Source organism: Giraffa tippelskirchi, chromosome 4 (assembly GCF_054371585.1).
Source record: "Giraffa tippelskirchi isolate mGirTip1 chromosome 4, T2T-mGirTip1v1.2.pri, whole genome shotgun sequence".
Classification (NCBI taxonomy): Eukaryota; Metazoa; Chordata; class Mammalia; order Artiodactyla; family Giraffidae; genus Giraffa; species Giraffa tippelskirchi.
In genome coordinates, this window is record NC_137278.1 from 181283628 (window position 1) to 181304194 (window position 20567).

Consider the following 20567-nt stretch of genomic DNA (forward strand, 5'->3'; position numbering starts at 1 on the left):
GGTGGCAAGAATACACAGAACTATACACAAACAATCTTCATGACCCAGATAATCAAGATGATGTGATTACTCACCTAGAGCCAGACATCCTGGATGCAAAGTCAAGTGGGCCTTAGGAAGCATCACTACAAACAAAGCTAGTGGAGGTGATGAAATTCCAGTTGAGCTATTTCAAATCCTAAAAGATGATGCTGTGAAAGTGCTGCACTCAGTATACCAGCAAATTTGGAAAACTCAGCAGTGGCCACAGGACTGGAAAGGATCAGTTTTCATTCCAGTCCCAAAGAAAGGCAATGCCAAAGAATGCTCAAACTACTGCACAATTGCACTCATCTCACATACTAGTAAAGTAATGCTCAAAATTCTCCAAGCCAGGCTTTAACAGTACATGAGCTGTGAACTTCCAGATGTTCAAGCTGGGTTTAGAAAAGGCAGAGGAAACAGAGATCAAAATGCCAACATCCGCTGGATCATTGAAAAAGCAAGAGAGTTGCATAAAATCATCTATTTCTGCTTTATTGACTATGCCAAAGAATTTGACTGTGTGGATCACCACAAACAGTGGAAAATTTTGGAAGAGATGGGAATACCAGACTACCTGACCTGCCTCTTGAGAAATTTGTATGCAGGTCAGGAAGCAACAGTTAGAACTGGACATGGAACAACAGACTGTTTCCAAATAGGAAAATGAGTATGTCAAGGCTGTATATTGTCACCCTGCTTATTTAACTTATATGCAGAGTGCAGAGTACATTATGAGAAATGCTGGGCTGGAGGAAGCACAAGCTGGAATCAAGATTGCCGGGAGAAATATCAATAACCTCAGATATGCAGATGACACCACTGTTATGGCAGAAAGTGAAGAAGATCTAAAGAGCCTCTTGATGAAAGTGAAAGAGGATAGTGAAAAAGTTGGCTTAAAGCTCAACATTCAGAAAACTAAGATCATGGCATCAGGTCACATTACTTCATGGCAAATAGATGGGGAAACAGTGAAAACAGTCCCAAAATTTATTTCTGGGCTCCAAAATCACTGCAGATGGTGACTGCAGCCATGAAATTAAAAGACGCTTACTCCTTGGAAGGAAAGTTATGACCAACCTAGACAGCATATTAAAAAGCAGAGACATTACTTTGCTAACAAAGATCCGGCTAGTCAAGGCTATTGTTTTTCCAGTGGTCATGTATGTATGTGAGAGTTGCACCGTAAAGAAAGCTGAACGCCAAAGAATTGCTGCAATTGGTGTTGGAGAAGACTCTTGAGAGTCCCTTGGACTGCAAGGAGATCCAACCAGTCCATCCTAAAGGAAATCAGTCCTGTATATTCATTGGAAGGACTGATGCTGAAGCTGAAACTCCAATACTTTGGCCACCTGATGTGAAGAGCTGACTCATTTGAAAAGACCCTGATGCTGGGAAAGATTGAAGGCAAAGGAGAAGGGGATGACAGAGGATGAGATGGTTGGATGGCATCACCAACTCAATGGACATGAGTTTGAGAAAATTCCAGTAGTTGGTGATGGACAGGGAGGACTGGCATGCTGCATGCAGTCCATGGGGTCGCAAAGAGTGGGACACAACTGAGCAACCGAACTGAACTGAACTGAAATAGCCTATTAGCAGGAAAGTAGCAGATTTATGTGTGGAGGGTAAAAAACAATGTAATGTAAAGAGTAGCGATCAAATTTCTCGGTCATACTATATTCATAGTTAAGATTTCTGCATAGGGCAAAAGACTTTTGAGAGAATTGTGATAAAAGTCTCCGATAAATTGTGAAAGCTAATTTGAGAGTGTGGTTTGAAAGGCTTTGGGATTTTCTTTTACAGGTACAAATGTTGTTCATGCGAAAAAACAAAAAAATAAGACTTCTTAAATTGAATCTTGAGCTTTATTTGGTAATTTACAGAAATAAACATTGAGCATGACACCAGGTTTGTGTGGGAGTAAGGTAAATTTGGGCTCAATGACTGATGTACTGTTTGAGTATAAATATTAGATTCCATATTGCAACTGTCTGTCACTACTCTTGTCATTAATCAAATAGGTACTAAGATGTACAGCAATGTTTAACTGTATTTAATATTGTTAGTTTTTATAATCACTGCTGTAGCTATCCAGGTGCAGGTGGTAGCTTCTTTTTTTTCTTCCCGATTTAAGATTGTGAGATCATTCAGTGTCTTTCTATAGAATTAGAATCGGATATACAGGTTGGATTTGATGTGTGAAGTTTGGTATCATCTATGATCTAGTGGAGATGTAGAATTTAAAAATTGTGAACATTGCTAAAGTGTTGAGAGAAGAGGAAAAAAATTCATATGATTTTTGTGTGTGGCCTGATCATAGATCAAGCACACCTATAATCTCATTTGTAAATATTTATGGCCTTACAAGTAAAAAGTGTATTTGGGGGAAGAAAATGGAGGCAGTTAAGTGAATTTATTCTATATTTGCCTACATTGGACTTTGATAGAAACAAAGTGTTATGTTTTGAGTGCAAATTAATAGACATTCAGCATCTTTATAGTAAATGGTTGTGGTTGAGTCACTCAGTCGTGTCTGACACTTTGAGACCCCAAGGCCTGTAGCCCACCAGGCTCCTCTGTCCATGGGATTTTGCGGGAATAATACTGGAGTGGGCTGCCATTTCCTTCTCCAGGGGATCTTCTCAACCCAGGGATTCAGCAACCCAGATCTTCTTCATTGCAGGTGATTTCTTTACCCATTGAGCCACCAGGGAAGCCCCTTAGTAGTGTTTAATTTCCAGTGAACCAAATTTACTTTAAATCTCATGGATTAAAGACTTAAGCTAGCTTTAAAGACAAGATATTTCTTCAGTTTCCATGCTAACACCATTGTAACTGGTACATTCTTTAAGAGTCATGTTATAAGGGACTAAAGGAAATATATAGGCTGGTCAAAAAAGGTAACTTGGTAGACTACTAAGATTTTATTAGAAATTTATGAAGAAGTTGTCTGATAAATTTGTCAAGAAGTTTCCTCTATGTTCAAGTTTATTATTTTGCCTATCAAATAGTCAAAACCTGAGAGCAAAAACACAGTAGAAAGGCAATAAATATTTTTTTAATTGTTTATTTTTATTCATGGTTTACAAAACCAATTGCTTAAACTCATTGTGTGTATATTTTTCTTTTAAGAAGATATCAGAAATGTGCAACTGGAGCACTTGCTAGGTAACAGATCTAAATTTGAATCATTATTGAAAAATTCTGTTTTCTAATACAGATGTTCATTTGAAAATGATAGATGGTCCTTCAGGAACCCAGAAGTGTTTTCATAGATTCTCATGCCTAGTTGGCAATTTTATTGAAAATGGCTGTAAATCAGGAAAGAGAGCTGAAAACACATTTCATGTCATCTTTAAAGCAACTGTAAGTTATTGTCCCAGAAAATGAAGAGGCCATTTTTATAGAAGGTAGAAAGATAAGATGTTGAAAAGGATAGGCAAAAAAAAGACATCTTTCTACAGAAGTACCTCCAAGAGTTACTTGTTAGTTACAGTATATATGGGAGGGGTATGGAAGATAAAAATTAAAGTCAAGATTGTCAATGAAGTCCAAAGTGTAAATGAGCTTTAGCCCATTTACATGTGCTGCTTCTTTTTTTTTTTTTTTTTAACTTTTTTGGTGATGGTGTGCTTCTTTTACAAGATGTTTATTCACTAGAAAATTGAATTTGAGCTCATATACTGTAAGAACCAGGTGAACTCCCATTCTCCAAATGCATCTGTTGTTTGCTTCTTCCAGAATAAATATTACAATTCTGGATGAACAACAGCTGGAAGGCTTGCATGTGGTTCCATTCCTTATGGGTTCACAAGATGAAATCACATGTGCATCATTGACAGTTTCAAATGGAGAAGAAAAGTGCCTTCCATCATGATATGTCACAGAAAAATCTTTTTAAAAAACTATCTTTTCCATTTTTGAGCTGTACACTTTAGTATAGTGAATGAGTTGAAAGATGTATCTTACACCCCAGCATTCTCTGAGACTTATTTATGCTTGTTTTTTTAGTAATCTTTTCAAAATTAACGTGTCCTAAGTGCCAAAGTCTAGTTCGACAATGCATTCAAAGTAGAAGCTGTTTGATCATTGTACTGCTAATATTTGTATGGGTATCTTTTAAAGCATGTGAGCTACTTTATTAATATTAATGTTTCATTTTATTTTACTTTTTCAGGTGAGGAGTAGGTTTTCTTTGGCAACATTTCATGGAGTAGTGGGTGAAACAGTGCTAACAGACAAAATCTGGACTGGGAGTTAGTGGCCGTGGCCATACTTAATGCCACTAAGGAGCTTTGTGGCCACAGTCAAGGGTCTCATCTCCTTGTGCACACTTCCTCCTTGATCAAATGAAGGGTTAACTTTGGATGATTTTCTTTTCAAACCTGTGAACCTGTAGTGCCTTCTAAACAGGTCTCAAGTTTCTGGATATTTGCTGCCATCACTGTTCTCATCTGTTTCTGACTTTCACTGTAGATACTACCAGTTCCATAAATTTTGGTGGTTGAGTATATTTAATGATTTACTTTATCATGCAAATCTTTTATATGCCAGTCTGTTTTTTTCATTCAGGAACATCCATTAGTTGTCACTGCTCTTTGCAGCATTGATAAACTTATCAAATTTAGTGGCAAACTTATTTAGAAACCATGCCATGTACTTGATTCACAACCGAAGAAATAGAACATAGCTAACACATTATTGGGAACAGAGAAACCTGAATTCCAGTCCAAGGTTTAACATTAGCTGACTCTGGGTCTTTGAACAGGTCACTTGTGTTTCAGTTCATTCATCTCTAGAATAAGGGAAGAGGGAATCCTTTGGTGGTCCAGTGGTTAAGACTTTGCCTTCCAATGCCAGGTGTGAGAGTTAGATTCCTGGTTGGGGAGCTAAAATCCGCATGCATTGTGGCCAAAAAACCCCAAACATAGAACATAAACAATATTGTAACAGATTCAGTGAAGACTGTTAGAAAATGGTCCCCATAAAATAAGGGGAAGAGACTAAGTAATGTCTAAGATTTCATCTTATATTCAGGTTCTGTCATTTTTTCCTGTAAATGTTATCATCAAAGTGATAAACAAATTTGCTTAGCATTTTCATAGCCTACTCTTTCTCATGCATTTTTTATTCCTCTTTTAATTCAGTGACGCAACACACATTTAATGACCACTTACTGTAAACTAAGCACTCAGAGTCAGAAAGTAAAAGATCTGAATCTAGTTATTACTTAAAAGTGGGCAAATCTTCTCACCTTCTTGAGCCATCTGCAAAATGAAGATAGTAATAGCTGCCTTACAGGGTTGATAAGAGGATTAAATAAGGCAATAAAGTCAATCATTTAGCCCAGTTCCTGCCAAATAGCATGGGATTGATATTTAACAGTGTCTTATGCTATGCATTTAATTTTAAACCATTAATCACAGGGCATATTTAATGATCTGTACAATATAAATAGAGTATAACATCACTTGAGTGTAATGGATTTAGAATTTCAGATACAATTTTATGTTGATTGAGATTCTTATCCTTTCTTTTGGAAACCTGGTACAGAAATACTTGTCTCCTCTTGTATTTAGGATTAACTGAAGTTAAAATGAGATAAGGCAAAAAAATTTGCAACATAGTATTTGGCATGTAACACTTGAAGATGTTTGTTTTAGGCAAAACTTCCCAGGTGGCTCAGGCAGTAAAGAACCTGCCTGTGATTCTGGGGACCGGGGTTTGACCCCTGGATCAGGAAGATCCCTTGGAGAAGAAAAATGGCTAACCGCTCCAGTATTCTTGCCTGGGAAATACCATGGAAAGGGGAGCCTGGTGGGCTACAGGCCCTGGGGTAGCAAAGAATCGGACACAACTGAACAACTAACACAACAACTACCACCTGTGGCAATTAGGCAAAATTAGTCTAGTTTCTCTCTAGACAAAATTTATCCATGGTGGTGGAGAATTGACTGAGAATGAGGGGGAATAAACCATCTGGGGCAACAGAAATATGTGATCTTTTAACCTGAATGTTATTACATAGATAAGTACATAGGTAAAAATTCTTTTAGCTATATTAAGACATTTCATTGTACTGAATGTAAATTATACCTAAACATATTCATTTTATCCCAACACATAAATACTGTATTATATTTTATAGCTAGGAAAATATCAGTTCATAATAATGTGTTTCTAATGCCGTAGCTAAAATGTTACTGTCATACAATACTTTTTTCAGCAGTACATAAAAGTGAAAAAGGACGCCATGATTCCTTGAAGACCCTGGTGCCTGAAAGTTGCTGGAGGAACACTCAGTGGTTCTATGTATTTCACCACCCAATTGTTTCAATTTGGCACACCATATTTTAGGATATTTATTGCCTGCTTAATTCTCAAATCTATTCTTTCCCCTGGTGCAGACAAAACTGTACATCATGGAGTATTATTTTTATGAGGGCCCGGTCAAAAGGGCATGATCAATCCTCTGGCCTCTTTCTTCATGTATTTATCTGAGGTGAGGACTAACTTATGACTTCTTCCAATCAGGCTTTATTTAGGATCGGATCTGTAGGATGGAGTGGAAATGGCAGGGGCGGGAGCGGAAGGGACAGCACAAATATATACATACAGTGTGTGAGAATAAAGAAAGGCATCTTTTGTTACAGCTGGTTGCAAAAGAAGTTTCTGCTTGCATGCCTGAAGATGGTATGAGATTAGTGGAGTCGTAGCGTTGTCAGGACAAAGACAGGCTGTGTGAGAGGGATCAGTGTGTTTGTTCAGCAGAGCTTTCTCTCCAGTTGTTGACAGATTTAACTGGTGTAATGTCAGGCCTGGCTAACTCCTCCCCATGATTGTCAAGAGGCAGTCTTTGCAGTAGTAAATGGCCATGTGGAGTATACCATGAATTCCCTATTTGTGTAGTAGCTGTAGCTTAGGGTGGAGATTTAATATTGAATGGACTCCAGATTGTCTAAATTGCAATCACAGTGTTTATTTAAATAGCCTATGGGGACCATTAAAGCATTTTAACTTTTGCTCCTATGTTTCTCATGTTATGAAATCTTGAAGCACATGGGGAAGAAAAGGAAACTCCAGCCTTGTAAAAGCATTAGGATGCTAAAAGTTCCCCCTGCTGCCAAAAATGCTTCAAGAGGTTCAGTTCTCTGAGCTCACATGTAATGTGATGGATGGGATCCTACTGTGGTCCCTAACTAGGGGATTTTCCTTATGCAGATACACTCATCTGTCACAGTGTAACCACTGCTATCTCAGCTCAAGATCCTTCCCCATGTAGGATCTCCACTTGTAAAGCTAAGGTCTGTCCTGCTTACAATTAGTTGTTACAATACTGCAGTTCTAAAACTGTGCAAAACTCTCTTTTAATCACATGAAACCTGAAAGTCACTCAGTCTTGTGTGACTCTTCTCAACACCATGAACTATAGCCTGCAAGGCTCCTCTGTCTGTGGAATTCTCCAGGCAAGAATACTGGAGTGGGTAGCAATTCCCTGCTCCAGGGGATCTTCCCGACCCAGGGATCGAACTCAGGTCTCCTGCGTTGCAGGCAGATTCTTTACCATCTGAGCCATCAGGGAAGCCCCTCATGTAAAATTAAAAGCTTGATAATTTCACGGCAACTCTGTGATTACAAAATTATTAAGCTTTTAGCTTTATATGAGGGGCTTCCCTGGTGGCTCAGATGGTAAAGAATCTGCCTGCAACGCAGGAGACCTGAGTTCGATCCCTGGGTCGGGAAGATCCCCTGGAGCAGGGAATTGCTACCCACTCCAGTATTCTTGCCTGGAGAATTCCACAGACAGAGGAGCCTCGTGGCCTACGGTCTTGGGGTTGCAGAGTCAGACATGACGGAGCGACTAGCACTTTCACTTTTTCACTTTTACATAGAGAAGAACTATGTCTTTTACTCTTCTGGGAAATCCAGGTGATGGTGAAACTCACTCTGGTGTGAGAGGCCATGGACTTGCCACGCGGAGGAAACGTGTCCATCTGTTTCTAGAGTAGGGCTTTGGAACAGAGAGCATGACTTTAGTTTCCATGCTGTGATTTAAACACAGCACAATTAAAAACGCTTCACAGTCATTGTCAAAGGGCTCACAGAAGGGTCTACAGTCAGTTCCCTTCTTTAGGAAGATTTTTCTATTCTTTTGACGATCCAAACGCTGGGCTGCATTTGAAGATACTAAGTATTATTTTCTGATTACGGCAGTAGTCCGATCCAAGAGATCTTTCTGAATCACTGAGCTCAATTTTCAACTTAAGAAAAATCCATACTAGGTTTCTAGGGCTGTGCTAACTGCTTGGGGCTGTGTTGAAATTGGTTTCTATTCTTGAGGCTCCAACTCTAGGTGAGAGGACAAGGTATGCCTCACTAGACTAGTTCAGGGCACTCTCAGGGCTCACTAGACCAGCCCCTCTGCATCTTTTTGCCTTGAGTTTATAGTGTGATAACAATACCTATCTATCTCAGAAATAAACTGGTGGTTAAGGTGCTAATGTATATGAAAGGCTTTGGCCTTTCTTGAGATAAAAATACTATAGGAGTAGTTTTGCCGAGGGCATGAGAAAATCAGCAGTAGCATTTTGTAGCTAGGCCATGGCCATTTAACTTGACTCAGATCATGCGCAATGGAAAGTTCTTTTTCATCACAAGTTTATCTTTTTGTGTATCATCTTGATGTATAACTACAGGGTTAATTACTTCCAAATACATCATAATGTTGGAGTAGACATTTTCCTAATATTCTTTACATTGTTCTTTATTCCACATTAGAATAAAAAGTTCCAGATTTCTTTTGATTCAGTATTCCGAATATTTGGAACAATGTTATGAGTATTCCCCACTGTCCTGTTGTATACTTGCCTCTCATCACTGATTCTTCTTTTGGAAACATTGTTGACAAAATCCACAAATTTTATAGAAGCCCCATTTTACCTACTATTTTCCCTTTCTTATCACAATAAACTTTTTTTAAAAAAGAGTTGATCCATAGCTTATTTAGTCTCACTTTTAGTTTCCTCTTGCTTTTAACTACCTCTTCTTCACCCTATCGCCTCTCTCTTTCTTTCCTAATTGTGTAAGTATTGTGAACTATCCAAAGAAAATAAAAGCTGTATAGAGGGGAGTGAAGAGAATGCTTAATCCATAAAACTGATGGTCAGTTTCAGAATAACAAGGAGCTGACCATATGTCCCCTGCTAGAGGGTGATATGTGCTTCTTGGGTTGCACTAGTGGTAAAGAACTCACCTGCCAAAGCAGGTGATTGAACTCGAGTTCAATCCCTGGGTTGGGAAGATTCCCTACAGAAGGGCATGGTAGCCCACTCCAGGATTCTTGCCTGGAGATTTCCATGGACAGAGGAGCCTGCATGTCCATAGGGTTGTGAAGATCTGGGCATGACTCAGCACATAGAGAACGATACAGTATATATGACTAATTGGAAGAATCTGTTTGTTTTAAGAGTTATACTAGGTAAGAGTACATATCTGTCTTTTATCTGATATTCTTCTAATTTCCAGGGATATTCTTTCTAGGACTATCATCCTCCAAAAAGGATATTTTAACTTAACATATTGTTGAAAAGCACTGGAGTGTGGGACTACAGGGGAATCAGAATTATTTTATTTGTCTGGAGCAAACTCTTGGTACTAATACTGTTGATGGTTGTTTTGACTATATTACATTTTGCTGAGCCTGGGGACTGCTTTTGGAAGGTTTAGAAGTATCCAGGGAGGCGCCTGCCACTTTGATTATTCATACCCAGCTCTTTATTTTTATTTGAGACATAAAATAAAAACACACCCTGGCTTCTGCTCAACCTCAACTGGCGTTCATTTTAAAAACAAACCCCAAACTGACCAAATGGCAGCAATACAAGTTTTTCTGAGAGTGACTCATCGTTCATGTCAATCAGAGTTCATTTATGGAAGCATTAAATTCTACTGCCGGCCAGGCCACCTTTAGCCAAGTTAAAATGGGTTGGGATTTGGTAGGCTTGGAACGGAGGACCGAAAGGAAAACCAGGGTGATGCTATGACTCAGAAAGTGACTCTTTTCCTTCTGAATCAGAACCGAGCCACTGGTAGAATCAGTTCTCTCGGGAAGATGGCAAACTTTAGGTGAAAGGTTAAATGGAATCTCTGACCACCTATGTTCATCTTGTTGTTGGTTTCAACTCTGTGCCATTTTGGATAATTTCTTACTCTTCACCTTTTCCCCCATTGCTTAGTTACAAATAAGAGTAATTTTTTCCTTTCTGTGTGCCTTAAGACATTTTTAAGGGTGACTGTGAACTTTTAATCACTGGTACATTTTATACCAGAGGTGGTTTTGTTTCTGTGATGTGTTAACTGATTTCTGCAAAAATGTATCACCGTTTTGCCACTTTGCTCTTCTGATAAACACTGGAAAATGTTTCTGTAGATACTTACCCTCTGGAATTTGCTGCTTATTCTATTTATGTACAAACAACATCAATTCTAGTTTTCACACTTTTTTGTTCATTCTTTTTCTTAGTATTTCTCAGTTCAGTTCAATTGCTCAGTCATGTCCCACTCTTTGCGACCTCATGGACTGCAACATGCCAGGCTTCCCTGTCCATCACCAACTCCTGGAGCTTGCTCAAGCTCCTGTCCATTGAGTCGGTGATACCATCCAACCAACTCATCCTCTGTCATCCCTTTCTCCTCCTGCCTTCAATTTTTCCCAGCATCAGGGTCTTTTCCAATGAGTCAGTTCTTCATATCAGGTGGCCAAAGTATTGGAGCTTCAGCTTCAGCATAAGTCCTTCCAATGAATATTCAGGACTGATTTCCTTTAGGAGGGACTGGTTTGATCTCCTTGCAGTACAGGAAACTCTCCAGAGTCTTCTCCGACACCACAGTTCAAAAGCATCAATTCTTCGGCGCTCAGCTTTCTTTATGGTCAACTCTCACGTGCATACGTGACTACTGGAAAAACCATAGCTTTGTCTAGATGGACCTTTGTATTTCTCTCTCTCAGTTTTACTTCCAAAATGATTTTACAGGGATTAATTGTTTTAGAAAGCACTTATTGATCACCTATTATGTGTGTCTACTTCATCTTTTTTTCCGCTATGTCTTTATCAGAAGCTCTTGGGTTGACCAATAATTTGTTTGGGTTTTTCCATAATATGTTAAAGGAAAACTGGAACTAACTTTTTGGCCAACCCAAAATTTAGATTGTTTTTACTTCCATACTGGATTGATTTCTTTGTTGTTGTGCTCGGTTGCTAAGTCATGTCTGACTCTTTGTGACCTCGTGTACTGGAGCCCGCCAGGCTACTCTGTCCTCCCCTGTGTCCCAGGGTTTGCTCACATTTATGTCCATTGAGTTGGTGATGCTATCTGACCATTTCATCCCCTGCTGCTGCTGCTGCTAAGTCATCCCCTGCTACCTCCTCCTTTATTAAATTAATTTAGTAGATTGATTTCTACTTCATGCCAACTTAAAGTTCAGGATTTTATTAAATCTTCCAAATACCTACATTGGTCAAATTGTGTTTTGTTTTTTTTTTTCCTGTATTAACTCTTCAGTCAACAAGATCAGATTTTAAGAACTCTCTACATTTCTCAGCGCTCCATATCAACTGATAATCAGGAGAGGGTTTATATCGTTTTGGCAAATTTATATGGTTGGTTCATTACAGAATTATAACCATTTTAATCCCCAGCACATTTGTTCATTCTGTATTTATTCCTTTAATGCACAATTCTTGAAATCTTATTATGTATCTTTAGGTTATAAGTTCCTTGAGGTATTATAATACTTTTGGAAGGAAGAAATAAAGGAATGCATGGATTGATAAGCATAGCCCCTTCTTAGGAGCAAAGCTCTTTTATAGTGAAGTTGACTATGTCCTCATCCTACTCCAAATTAATTCAGGATTCATGTGGTTTTGTAATTATAGGTACTGAGCCTTTGTGTTGTTGGCAAAGCAGAGACAGAAAAGGTAAGGATTGATGCTCCGTGGAAATCAAGGGCCTGGGACTGAGGTGAGGAGATGGGAAGGTTGACGGTGGTCATTGCGGGCAACTGACAATTTAAAGTCATGGACTTTGGCATTGAACCTATTTAGTGATTAATCATTTTGGAGGTATCTGTCCCCAGTCTTTACCTTATTAGCTTGCTGCTGCTGCTGCTGCTAAGTCGCGTCAGTCGTGTCCGACTCTGTGCGACCCCATAGACGGCAGCCCACCAGGCTCCACTGTCCCTGGGATTCTCCAGGCAAGAACACTGGAGTGGGTTGCCGTTTCCTTCTCCAGTGCAAGAAAGGGAAAAGTTAAAGTGAAGTCGCTCAGTCGTGTCCGACTCTTAGCGACCCCATGGACCGTAGCCGACCAGTCTCCTCCATCCATGAGATTTTCCAGGCAAGAGTACTGGAGTGGGGTGCCATTGCCTTCTCCGCCTTATTAGCTTGAATATTCTCAAATCTATCATCATGTATCCCAAGAGCTGATTAGAAGCAAATGGCTTGCCTGTGGAAACTGGACTTCTGATCTTTGATTAGCAAGAACATCACTACCACACAACATCCATATGGTTCTTGCCTTCTTCGTGTCATTGTATTTGATACCTGCAACTAGTTAGTTCCTCTTCCTTCATCTTCAAGGGGTTGGAAGACACCGAGTAATCAGACCTGGAGTCCATAACAAGCATCTAGTCAAGATCAGGTTCTTTAATTTAATCTCTCCGCCCATCCATTGTCGTTATTACGGTAACTGCACAGGAATCTGACCATTGCACACCCTCTAATCCCCAAACTATTATACCCTTTTGTCCCTCATTGCAAAGCAAATTGCCGTTCTTCATCAGGGAGGCTTTTCTATGCAACTGGGTTTAATTTTAAAATTAAAGCATTTGGAAATTAAGGATAATTACCTTCCAGTTTTCATTTTCAACCTCAGCTTAAAAATTAGTATCTCAGAGGAATGTGTATGAAATCTCTTTAGCTAATAGCCTATATTTGTGCCCTGTGTCCCTACACTCTTCTGATAAAGAGAACTTAGGCTATAAACTCTGTCATGTGAACACATCCTTATGTATTAACAGGCATGTTTTAAGAGTGCAACCCTTCTGAGATGTGAGTTCTTGAGTCATGAGTAAGTCATGAACCCTGAGCAAGTTCATATATATATATATATATATATACACACACACATATTCATTGTTCTATATAACAAATATTTATTGAGCGCACCCTTTTTGAGTCCAAAGTACAGCAGAGAACAAAGTGAGGTCTAGAACCATAGGAAGACAAAGACAATAACCTTGTAATATTTTAAGGAAAAATCAAGCACATTTAATTTTATTATGGATGCAACTTTATTTCTAATTATATTATCTTACACTTGTTATTACTATGAAATTTTTAAGGATTTCTCATTGTTTTAATGCTATACATTTGTGTATTTAAACACAGTTTTAAACTATAAAAAGCTAGATATATAAAACATATGAATTAAGAACACACAGCTTTCATTGGAACTGATCTTGTGCCATAGCTACTGGATTTTCAAAAGTAAATTTAAAACATACTATCCCAGTGTATACAAGAGTTATCTCAAGTGCTTGAAAGATTGCATTACAATCTCTTTGGATGAGGTTTGGGAGCCTGTAATTTTAACAACAAACTAGCCAACTCTAGTGCTGGCTGTGGGAGGACCAGACTTTGAAAAATGCCATATTAGAGAGTTTATCAGAGGGGGGCTTGGAAGGGCCCCTCTGAAAATTGAATGCATCTCTCTTGTTGGTGCCTCCAACTCAGCAGCTGACATTGGTGATGCATTCAGTTTTTTTTAGGCCATGTGCTAGGTACAAGCACTGTGGAAATAAGTAAGTCATGGACCCTGAGCTCAATGATCTCACAGTTTATATACACCATCCTAGACTTCTCTGCCATTTTATAACTAGTTGTCATGCTATCCTGTGGCATTTTCCATTTATCTACTATTTATATGCTTATATATTACTACATTGCCACATTGATCCTGGATGCATGAGTTTTTTTTAAAATTACACATAGTTGTCATTACAGATGAAAACAGAGGCTCAGGGAAAACTAGTTATGTTGGCCAATTTCTGGTTACGTAGAGTGAGGATGTGGCAGAGCTCGATCCTCTGATTCTAAGTACAGAGTTTTTTGTTTTTTGTTTTTTTTCCACTTCATTGCATTTGTGTGCCTTATGAATATGAGTTTAGAATTTAGAGTATTTCTTTACCTCTCACAGGTATATCATAATATTCAGAAATTCTTCAATCTGTGTGCAGGTTGTTAGTACCATGTTCCCAGCCACTGAAAAATGAACTCATTCAGTATCCTTAAGTAAAGCCAGATGGCTCCATTGAGAATGGCAAGGATCTCTTGTAAATAGGATTACTTGTACATTCCAGAGACTTATGACAACTGACACATGAACTAATACTAGGAAATAACATATAGACTTGCTGGGAGGAAGCCAAACTTTGACCACCTCCACTTAAAATGTTTCTCACATTAGACTCTTCTTGGTCTAAGTAGTACCATTGCTAAAGTTTATTTTTTGATTTACTGCGTCTAACAGTTATTTGTCTGTTCATTCATTCATTCAATAAACATTTACTGAGCACTAATTGTGTACCAGAGCAGGCCAAGTCACTAGTTATAAAATCATGAATGAGACATGTTCCCTACCCAAATATGAAGCAAACTATATGTAATGACCGCAGAGGCGTGAATAAGGGTCTTTTCTATGATTTCTCAATTCTGACAGTTACCAGTGGAAATACTGGTTGGAGAAGTGAGTGTGTGGGTGAATTCTTCAGGAAGGGTTGAAATTTGATATAGCTACGCATCTGGCAGTACTTAAGAATTATGCATGATTTCATGTTTCCATGGGCACACGGTACATTATAACACATTATGTAATAGGCTGGTTGATAAAGCACTTTATAATAGTATAACATTGTGCCTCTCTTCCCTCATTCTTAAATCACTGAACACACATCAGTTCTCACAATATTATTCCTAGGAGTTGTTGTGAGGATGTTTTTATTATCAGTCATTGCTGTGGTAACATCAGTCCAGAGCTGAAGAAAGTGAAATGCAAAATAACTTGCTCAGGGCTACTCTACGAAAGATTGGCAGCATCGCATCTCATAATTCTCTGTTCGTTTTCTGAGTCTCAGGATTTCTTTGAAAGAATTGCTAGCCTGGATATTTTGTTCATTTATTTTCCTATAACTTAGCATGGTGCTTCATGTAAGCAGTAGAATTTTCTGTGGGTGGCCCACTGGCAAGCTCTTAACTCTTCAGGGCCTTGTCTTGAGGAAGCTGCCATATGGTTCCCAATCTTCTACTTTTTCCTACAGAGAAACCAGAGTTGAAGAGCTCTGGTCTGTATACTAAGGAGGTAGGTGTTTGTGGACTTGAATTTCAAACTTTGTAGAATACTCATCAGTTTCTGTCACTCAGAAACATTTAAAGCCATTGATATTTAATCAGTCATCCAGTTAGTTTCTTTTCTGTAAATATCTGCTTTACTCTGACATCAGCTAGCATTCTTTAGCACAGACCACAAGCTAACAGTGTTGAAGATCAACTGTGCTAAAACCAGAAGGAGAAATCAGGACTAAAGGTGAGATCTTTTCAGACTTGATTCCACTCAAGGCTTCTTAGCTATGCAGTAGAGAAGCCTGGAAGAAAAAAAAAAAAAAAAAGCATTTCAGAGTCAGAGAGAAATTTTCTTTGCTCAGGCAGGTCAAGTCAGTTACTTTTCCCTTTCTTGTTGCTGTTTCACATCAGTTTATCAACTGCACAGTCAGAAAGTGAGTCTATCTTTTGAGTTTAGAAGCCTATAATGAATGACTTGGTGCACATATGAGGATGTCATTTGATGAAAATTAGTTGATTCAACTGTTATAATATTGGTTTGCTTCTTGAATATATCTTGAAGTTTTTTTCTCTCTCAAACTGCTATGTTAAAAAAGAACAAAACTCCCGTTCAAACACAACAATTATTTGAAACCATTTTCCACAGAGCAAGAGAATACTTTATATAGTAATGAGTAGCAAGCCGTGTTTTAATGTTTGCATGATTGACGCAGTGGTTCACAACAGTTCCTCTGGAACCATTCTTCCTTCTTACGTTATAAGTAAAGCCTGTTCAAAGAAGGGAACGGAAGAAAGAAAGTTTCTTTCCTGTCAGGTTGATGCAATGGGTATATGGCAACCATATAAGCCTCAAGTGACTCAGTTATTACAAGGGACCTAATTACTGACCTTAGACTTTTGGGTGACACTGGATAACTTTCTTAGGACCAGATTGCTTAGCTTTTTGCAAAAAAGTCCCTGTTTAGAGTTTTGCGCAATAGTTGCTGCTGACAGTGCAGTAGTAGCACAATGAAGTGGAGTCTTGGTTTTTGTAAAATGTGATTTCTATCTGGATAATCATTTGGATGTGAGACTGAGTGTTACGACTACAGCGTGGGCACAGTGATAGCTGGTTCTAGCTCCTCTGCAGGCACAGTGAGGCCAGTTGGAAATACTAACACAGATTGGAAAGCAAGACAAGCTGACTTTTGGTGTTAACCTTAATACTTGATGTTGTTGTTCAGTCACTAAGTCATGTCTGTCTCTTTGTGACCCCCATGGACTGCAGCATGCCAGGCTTCCCTTTCCTCACTATCTCCTGGAGTTCGCTCAAACTCATGTCCTTTGAATTGGTGATGCCCTCCAACCATCCCATCCTCTGCTGCCCCCTTCTCCTCCTGTCCTCAATCTTTCTCAGCTGCTGCTGCTGCTGCTAAGTCACCTCAGTCATGCCCGACTCTGTGCAACCCCATAGACGGCAGCCCACCAGGTTCCCCCATCCCTGGGATTCTCCAGGCAAGAACACTGGAGTGGGTTGCCATTGGCTTCTCCAAGGCATGAAAGTGAAAAGTGAAAGTGAAATCGCTCAGTCGTGTCCGACTCTTCGCGACCCCATGGACTGCAGCCTGCCAGGCGCCTCTGTCCATGGAATTTTCCAGGCAAGAATACTGGAGTGGGTTGCCATTTCCTCCTCCAGGGAATCTTCCTGACCCAGGAATAGAATATAAGTCTCTTGCATCTCCTGCACTGGCAAGCAGATTCTTTAACACGGCACCACCTGGCTTGTCATAGCTTTTCCTTAGTGCTTCGTACTACTTAAAAGTTGTCCCTCTATTATTTGCTTATACGTGATACAGGGAAACTGAACCACGGCGATTTTGTTTTTTTACTCCAACCTTGATTTTCATCCAAGATACTAAGTTTTGGTAGGGAAACCTGACAATAGTAATAACTAAAATGACAGAAAACATCCAACCCTCACTGTGCATGTGTGCTAAGTCACTTAGTCATATCCAACTCTTTGCGACCCTATGGAGTGTAGCCCACCAGGCTCCTCTGTCCATGGGATTCTCCAGGCAAGAATACTGGAGTGGGTTGCCATGCGACCCAGGGATCAAACTTGAATCTCCTACATTGGTCGGTATGTTCTTTACCACTAGCACCACCTAGAAAGCCCAGCCTTCAGTGAGTACTTGCTAATTACAAGTATCTTAAGTTCTTCACATACATTGTCTCTGTGAAGTGATGTATTACCCTGAGCTGGTTGTAGGTGACAGAAACCGAATTCATATATGCTTGAAAGAAAGGAAGTGTTGTTAGTTCACATCAGTGAGTGTTTCACAAACTGCCTAGCTTTAGGCATGGTCATTTCAAGGTTTATGTGCTCTCCTTATCTCTCATCTTTCTTTGCTTTTGTCTGTGTTGGCTTCAGTTTTAGACAGGCTTTTGTGCATATGACCTAAAAAGTTAAAGCTTCTTTCCTCATAATTCTATCAGAAGTCCCACATAAGTCATCTGTTGGTTCTGCCTGTATATTGAGTCCATACCTGAACCCATTTTTGTGGTTGAAAAGATAAAATGCTTTTTTTGTTTTTTTGGCCAGGGCATGGTTTGAGAATGAGGGACCAGTTGTTTCCCATGGAGGGGGTGGGGGTGGGGGTGGGGGAATTTAACGTGAAGTTGCCAGGCAGGTCAAAATAATTAATCTCCATGACATCATAGCAGTATCATTTTTTCTTGTTCACAAATATAAGAACATTGCCCAAGGTCCCAGAGCAAATATGGGAGGATATGGACTATAACCCCATCTGTGTGAAGCCAATGCCCATGTACCCACAAGACACATAACAAGGTTGAGCGTATAAGACTAGGGGTAGAAGGTCTAGATGTGATTCTGACTCTACCTACCACTTACCAGAACTGTGCCTTGAGGAACAATGTAATCTTATCAAGTCTTTGTTTCATTACCTGTAAAATGAGGATAATAATTGTATCTACTTCATAGGGTAAAACGGTGAAGATTAAGTGGCATCAGTGAATGTAGAATGTTCTGCATAGTTCCTAACACATTATAAGTGCTCAGTACATGGTGGCTAGTATTACAGTGTTTTGTTTTGTTGTTTTATTTACCACAAAACTGTAATTTAAATCATCAGCTGTTCTGACTTCGCGTTTATTTGCTGATTTACTCTAGGTAAAAAAATGAATTAATAAACCCAAGCCATCACCTGATTAAAACTCTACATTTCTTCCATTACTTAACATCGCCAATTCCATACATTTAATTTATTATTTTTTAAAATATTTTTGATATTACTTTTGTAGTCTGATATGATTAACTTTTTAACTATTGCTTGATGAAGCAGTAAGTTTGTATAGAAAGGGAACCACATTTGTTGTGCACCCGAAACTAACACAATATTGTAAATTAACTCCGAATAGTGAAAATGTTAGTCTCTCAGTCATGTCCAACTCTTTGCAACCCCATGGACTAGCCCACCAGAATCCTCTGTCCATGGAATTCTCCAGGCAAGAACACTGGAGTGGTTGCCATTTCCTTCTCTGGGGCACCTTCCCGACCCAGGGATCGAACCTGGGTCTGCTGCATTGCACTCACATTTTTTACTGTCTGAGCTACCAAGGAAGCCCCCAAATTAATTCTACTCCAATATAAAATGAAAATTTAAGAAAAGGGGGGGGCCACATTTTTTTTCCTACTGTATGTTTCACAGTACTTAGAACTTTGTGTATACAATGTAGATATTTGTTGATTTCATGTATTATTTTTCTGTACTTTTGATTATGGCTGCATCTTGAAAGACCCCTCATAGGAAATTAGCAGGCAAGATGTGGTTCCTTTTCCTTGAAATTTATAGGTGAATCCAGATTTGAGGGTGAGGATGGGAATCAGATACCAGAAATCTGTGGGAGGAGAGGGCATGCTCCCTCCCCCAGGTGCAGAGGCCAGCAGAGAAGACTCTTTGTTGGGCTCCTAAGGAGTCCATCCAGCTTTCCTTGCATGTCTACCTGATTTTCAAATAAATTTAAGGCAGCATGGTGAGAATAGAATTTTCTTTAGCAAATCCATTAAAAATCAAACTTTGAACTAGGTAGGTAGAGTTTTCTAAATTGTTTCAATGATTTGCAATGCCTCAGTGCCAAATGTGGGCTTTATTTATCTGAGAGGAAGAAAATAAGCTACTTAGCAAGATCACTCTTCTAACCACCAATCTAGCCTATTTCCTTTTAAGATAGTTAAAGATTTCAGTAATATGGGAGTGTTTTGAATATGGATTTACTATCAATAACACACAGGAGAGCTGATTTCAGAATAAGGTGCAATTTAATGCCAGAATTTCAATATTTAAATGTCTTAGAGATTAGACTATAATGATAAATATGATATGCACATAGTATTTGTATATATATGTATAAAACATTGTATATAATTACAGAGAGAGTACTTCTGTAGCAAGTGATAATTTTAAACTCCTTAAATGTTACAATAAAGTGAAACAGCATAGTTAGATTAATGCAGTGTTTCTTGAGTCTTGGTTATAGACTATTCAAAAAGGAAGCACATATTTGACATATATTCTCACAAGAATCATGAAAGGCTCTTTGACATTTGTCTTCACATTATTTGATCCTCCCACCAGAAAAAGTGACTTGAACAGAGCCTTAGACAAAGCTATTTAAACCACCTTTATTTATTTATTTTTTAAGGAGTTTATAACAGCAACCTGGTCAAGGTTCAAGGTCATGTACTCTTTCCATGTGGTAAAATACTTTGGCCACTTTCTAAAGTGTAGCATTTGGACCGGCAGCCTAAAGGCTAAAAAGCCTATATCTTTTAACCAACATAAGACAATAACTATTCCCTCTATATTTACAGAATTTTTTTTTTCTTTACAAAAGTAATAACACTCGGTAAACAACAAAGTGCTGCTAGCATTTTGGAGTTTTCAACTAATTTCTCAGCAAAGAAAATATACTGTGCCTCAGTTGTATTTAGTGTAAAAATAAGAGGAACATCCTTGAGACAGAAGCGATTTTTCTAGTAGGTTACCTACAAGGATATATATTGATTTCTATTGGTAGTACTGGCTTCTGCCTACAGATGTACATTGTATCCAGGGGTTTAGAAAACAGAGCTTTTAATTCTTT

The 20567-nt window shown here is 38.8% G+C and overlaps 1 protein-coding gene across 26 annotated transcripts in view; it reads left to right on the top strand.

Moving 5' to 3' along the window:
* SOX5 (SRY-box transcription factor 5) overlaps window positions 1-20567 on the top strand; it is a 1114103-nt gene that overhangs the window by 529044 nt on the left and 564492 nt on the right. For 18 of the 26 annotated variants that reach the window (XM_081482956.1, XM_081482958.1, XM_081482923.1 and 15 more), the window contains one exon: window positions 11961-12002. The gene's annotated coding sequence lies outside the window, so the exon portion shown is untranslated. Of the gene's footprint in view, window positions 1-11960; window positions 12046-20567 lie in introns of all 26 variants that reach the window. The other 8 variants (XM_081482931.1, XM_081482943.1, XM_081482954.1 and 5 more) reach the window with 1 other exon arrangement.